The 6,293-nt window shown below is 35.6% G+C and overlaps 1 non-coding gene across 1 annotated transcript; it reads right to left on the bottom strand.

Annotated features, from left to right (window-relative positions):
* Nucleotides 1-626: 626 nt before the first annotated feature.
* Nucleotides 627-733, bottom strand: LOC122098187. The gene has a single exon (XR_006145682.1). It is a non-coding gene; the product is annotated as a U6 spliceosomal RNA (small nuclear RNA).
* Nucleotides 734-6,293: the final 5,560 nt, after the last annotated feature.

A 6,293-nucleotide genomic window follows, 5' to 3' on the forward strand; every position in this document is an offset into this window, starting at 1 on the left:
GAGGGAGGAACATATAAAGGTACAAAAAAAATCACATAGTCTGTTATAAGTACGTTCGAAACAATAGCAAGAAAAGAAAAACACTTGTATTCCTATTTGGGGGTTCATTTCCCTTAACATCATCTTATCTGGTCATATGTGCATAGATTTTGACCTTTTCTGCTTATCCCAGACATATATTAGTTATTAAAATTTAGGGAAACCCTGGGACCTATGTTTCTTTGGACCTGGCTTACTTCACTTAATTTTTTTCCAAGTCTTTCCATTTTCTAACAAATTGGGCGATGCCATTCTTTCTTATGGAGGCATAGAATTTCATTGGTATAAATAGCACATTTTCTTGATCTATTTATCTGATGAGGGGCATCGGGGTTGATCCTATATCTTAGCTATCTTAAACAATGCTGCAATATATATAATTGTGCTGATAGTTTTAGTACCGTCTTGTTTGTGATATTTTGGGTAAATGCCCAAAAGTGGGATTGCTATGTCATAGAGGAGTTCTATGTGGAGTCTTTTGAGGAACCTCTATACTACTTTCCAAAGTGGTTGAACAAGTTTACACTCCCACCAAGAGTGCAGTACAGTTCCCTTGTGGCCACATCCCCTCCAGCATCTGTTGTTGTAAAAGTATGGAATGGTACAGGAATTTGCCTATCATCCTTGCGCAGGGGCCATTCAAATCTTCTCTGTATCGTTCCAGTGTTAGAGTACGTGATGCTGAATGGAGCATAGAACATGTTTTATATATAAAGTGTAATTGATTTTCTTAAACTAGGCAATTCAACAAACAGTAAGTATAAAAGAATTTTCATGAAATTTTAGAGCCATGTACTTCTTACATAAGCACACATTTAAGAATAAAGCCAAGATTGACAAGTCAAAAACAAAATAATTCCAGATATTTGTTGTTCAAGAGATGTGTAGGAGGAGGAATTCAATTATTCTATACAAGGCTTCTGTCATAATGAACACTGCAGCAAGTGTTAAGTTTTGTTAAAAGTTTTAATGGTTTAAATATATTTAATTTTGGGAATTTGCTTATATATGCTAAAACTAGGACTGTTTGGCAGGTCATAAAACTTATTGATAAAGTATTTAAGATTTATGGTAACAGACATATGCTACTATATATTTCAGAGTTTATAGAAACATTACTAATGAGAAGTTGCCAAGTCTTTGTGTAAAGGAGCAGAATAAAGAGTTTAGACTTTGTTAATTACACAGTTTCTGTTAAAACTATAGGGCTTCTTTATTTTATTTTATGTTTTTTAATTTTTGGGGGGTCTGGTCGTGGGACCTGAACTCTGGGCCTGGGCGCTGTCCCTCAGCTCTTCAGCTCAAGGCTAGCGCACTACCACTTGAGCCACAGCGCCACTTCCAGCTTTTTTCTTTTTGCTTATGTGGTGTTGAGGAATCGAACCCAGGGCTTCATGCATGCAAGGCAGCTCTACCACTGAGCTACCTTCCCAGCCCCTAGTTTCCTTATTTTATATGTTAGCAAGGAACAAATGATGATATAAGCCATATACAAATGATTAGATGAGCTATAAATAGTAATCTTAGTGGGTAACTTTGAAGATTACTCATAACCTAAAAACCTCTTGTTGAATATCATAATCTTAGCCCGTTTTAAATGTACAGGAATATGAGAAAATAGTAAAATCTAATAGGTAGTACCCTTCAAATACTGAAAACACTGATAATTATTTTAGTTTTTATTTTAATCATTAATATATTTTTATTGGTTTTCCTTATTTGTAGCATTGTTTTCCTTGTAATATAATACAACTTTTTGAAAGTCTTCAGTAGGAGGTACTCTGAGAAGGTTACTGGGATGGCCAAATCATTTTTTATAGGGCATGTGAATTTACAAAGAGGAAAATTAAGAACAAAATATTTATTTAAAAAATGATTAAGTAGAGTCTGAATCAGGAGTGTTGATAAATGTCCACACCTAAAATCTTAGCCCTAGGCTGAAGCAGTGATATTACAGAGTTAAGGCCACAAAAGTGAGAGACTGTGTTTTGTTTTGTTAAATATTTTGATTTTTCTGGCCATGGGGCTTGAACTTTGGATGCTAGGTGCTCTCCCTCAGCTCCAGGCTAGTGCTACCACTTGAGCCACAACACACTTCTATCTTTTTCTGCTTATGTCATGCTGAGGAATCAAACCCAGGGCCTCCTGCAGGCAAGGCAGGCACTCTACCACTGAGCCACCTTCCCAGCACCTGAGAGACTGTGTTTGAAAAATCATCTAAACAATATTTGCTTTCTTCTTTGGGTTATATAATGAAATACATTAATATCTTTTTATGTCTTTGTGAATTGTCATACTTCTAAATTTATACTAACTTCAGCCACTTTATCTTTTTCAAAGTGATGAAATATTTCTGAGAGTTGGCTTCTGTGAAGATTGTTTTTGCATTTATAATTTCTTCTGAGTCATTTTTATTTTTATCAAAATAACTTTATATTTCATCTTGATGGGTTATCATACATCAAATAACTCCAAAAGTACATGTAGAGTCTAAAGATAGCAGTATGAATATTCTCATACAGCTCTTGTTTATCTGTTATGCACTTTCAGTATTGTGATATTTCTCTTTCTGTTTCACTCTCTTATTTTCACTCTTTTTCTTTCATGCTCCATGTCTGGTACTTAGAATTTCTGTTGGTCTAATATTATACTCCAGAATCCACTGGTGATGTGGAAACATGATAGCGACCATCAGTTACCCTTGCATTCTTTAAGAGTTATAACAGTGATGTGATGTTATTCTTAGCTATGATAAATAATGCTGCAATAAACATAGTTGTGCTGGTAGCTTTAGTGTGGTCTTGTTTGTAAACATTTGGGTAAATGCCCAAAAGTGGGATTGCTGGGTCGTAGGGGAGCTCTATGTGAAGTCTTTTGAGGACCTTCCATACTGCTTTCCAAAGTGGATGAACAAGTTTACACTCCCACCAACAATGAAGTAAGGTTCCCTTCTGTCCACATCCCGTCCAGCATCTGTTGTTGTTAGAGTTCTTGATTTTTGCCATTCTAATTGGGGTGAGGTGGTATCTCAATGTTGTTTTGATTTGCATTTCTTTTATGGCTAGGGAGGTTGTATCTATTGGCCATCCTTCTTTCTTCTTCAGAGAAGTTTCTCCTTAAGTCTTTAGCCCACTTATTTATTGGGCAGTTGTTTCTTGGAGGATTTATTGTTGGGGGATTTATTTTTTTTTGAGTTCCAAGTATATTTTAGATATGAAACCCTTGTCCGTTGTATGGCTAGTGAAGATCTTCTCCCAATCCGTGGGCTTTCTATTGATCTTGGTAGCTATGTCCTTTGCCATGCAGAAGCTCTGCAACTTCATGCAATCCCCTTTGTCCAACCTTTCTTTGATTTGTTGTGTTTCCGGGTCTCTAGTAAGAAAATTTCCCATGCTCTTGGATTGGAAAGATTTAACATCATGAAAATGGCAATACGTCCCAAGTCTATCTACAAATTCAATGCGATACCTATCAAAATTCCAAAGTCATTCTTCAAGGAAATAGAAGAGGCAATCCAAAAATTCACATGGAACAATAAAAGACCCCGAATAGCAACAACACTCCTCAACGGAAAGAACACTGCTGGAGGAATATCAACACCAAATTTCAAACTCTCTTGGTCCTGGCCCAAGAACAGACCTCAGGACCAATGGAATAGAATTGAAAACCCAGAAATGAACCTACAGACCTATAACCATCTAATCTTTGATAAGGGAGCTAAAAAATTAGAATGGAAGAAAGACAGCCTCTTCAATAAATGGTGCTGGCAAAATTGGTTAACTACTTGTAGAAAACTACAGCTAGATCCTTATATATCACACTGCACCAGAATCAACTCCAAATGGATCAAAGACCTCAAAGTCAAAGCAGACACTCTGAAAACAATACAGGACGGCATAGGAGAAACCCTAGGTCTCCTTGGCGCAGGCCAAAATTTTCTTATTCTTTCCTATTCTAAATGACAAAACAACAGAGCTAGGAATCCCTTTTCACTTTTAGAACTATTAAAAATTTTATCTCATAGGAATCATTGAGACAATAGGATACTTTTAACCTCTGACCTAAAAGTTCTTTTTCTTTTACAGAAAACCTTTTTCTTTTATTATCAATGAATACATGTAATGAAAGCAATGCTATCCTATGGAAAGTAGGCCGAAGATATTCAGGGATGAAAAACAAGGTTAATGGGGGAAGTGAGTACAAAAGATGCCTATCATACAACAAAGATCCTCAGAGCAGTTTATCATGTACACTTTGTGAGAATGACAATAGGCTGGGAACTATAGATTAAATCACTGAACAACTGATATATATGCTAATATATTTATATATGTATGTTTATTTGTATATGAATATATGTGTGTATATTCCCTTATATATGTAGACATGCATGTTACTATACACACAAATACACACATACATATAAATATGTATACATGCACACATAGAGAAAGTCACATAGTTACAGACAACACAAGTTTCACTAGTTGTTGAATATGCCTTAGACAGAATGCTTGGAACCAAATATGTTGAAGAAATATTTATCTCTAAAAGTTCTTTTACCACTCCTCTTATCTCTTAAAATGGTTTTGACAGATTTGATCTGCAAAATGCAGTACAAGTTTTAGCAAGTCACTCAAAAATATCAGTAAGTAAACCTCATATGGCATCTCCCTGCTCCCCAGGGAATGCTTGTTCTTGTAGACACTCTCAACAACCAAAGTAGCCGGAAAATACCCTGGTACAGAATAAAGTTATAAGGCTTTAAATGACATTCTTTCTTGAGCTTTTTTTCCAACAGCCAGCATCAATTGCTAAGCAGAAGAGTGAATCCTCAGAAGATGGGAGCTCAGCTCAACATTTCACCAACCCATTTGAAAAGTCCTATGTGAGGAATGCTTACTGAGGTCTTGCTGATTTCCTAGCTAAGAAAATAAGAAAAATAGAAAGTATTTTAATGCATTAAAATTTGAGAATAATTTGTAACCTGTCAATAAATGTGTAAAACACAATTATGCCAAAGTGAAAAAAAAATGATGTGCATGTGATTTATGTGCTCTTGGACTTGGCGAGTGATTTTAGGTGTTTCTACACGAGTAGAATCAGCATAAATCAAGCCAGCATTTCTTCATTTAAGATACAAGGAAAGGATACAGATTGACCCCTTGTAACAATGAGATGTACAAGACATTCCATCAGATGGGGGGTGGAAGAAAGGGTTGGGGGGGTTAGGAGGGAAGGGATGGTATGGGACAATCCAAGGAGGGGGTAATAATACTCAGTAAGAAATGTACTCATTACCTTATTTATGTAACTGTAAACCCTGTACCCAGGACATTTACAATAAAAATATGTATTAAAAAGAAACAAGGAAAATTTCTGTATTTATAGGAAGTTGTATTTGTCACACAATATCAGTAAGGTATTGGTTTTAGAACCACAGGCATATTAAAATTTTTGATGCTCAAATGCTCTACATGAACATAGTATATTATTTACATTAGAATCTGCCCACAATCTAGTGCAGTGTAAATGCTATGAAAATTTTTACTACATTCTATGTTTGTAATGAAAAATAAAATCATATGCACTATCAATTCATACAATTTTTTCAGATAATTTTTTATTGTGTAAATATCGTAAACAGTGGGTCCAATTACATGTGCGAGGAAATGAGTATATTTCTCATCAAGCTTTTTTGCCTCCTCCTTTGTTTCCCCTTCCCATCCCTTCCCATCTCACCCTCCACTCCCCCTCCCCTTTAATTCCCACCAGCCAAAGTTGTAAAGTTCGTTTTTCGACACAAATCTTGTACATCTCATTGATACAATGGGTCCACCTGTATCCGTATTTAAACAATTTGTTTTTCCCTTCCCCTCCACAAATTATACCAACATAAAATACAGTGAAAGCAGGGGTTATACCTTGTGGAATGGACATACAAAGCTAGAAAGAAATTATCTTATAAATATGTTAGAAACAATCATAAGAAAGAAAAAAACATTTGAATCCTTACTTTGGGGTACATTTCGCCAAACATCGACTTATCTGAACGTTTCTGCTTGTCTCAGACATATACTAGGGATTGCAAGTAAGGGAAACCAAGGGAACTATGTTTCTTTGGGTCTGGATTACTTCACCTAATATACTTTTTCCAATTCTTTCTATTTCCTAACAAATGTGGCAATGTCATTCTTTCTGATGGAGGCATAGAATTCCATTGGGTATATAGACCACATTTTCTTGATCCATTC

The sequence above is a fragment of the Dipodomys spectabilis genome, unplaced genomic scaffold (assembly GCF_019054845.1).
Source record: "Dipodomys spectabilis isolate Male_0828 unplaced genomic scaffold, ASM1905484v1 ptg000463l, whole genome shotgun sequence".
NCBI lineage: Eukaryota > Metazoa > Chordata > Mammalia > Rodentia > Heteromyidae > Dipodomys > Dipodomys spectabilis.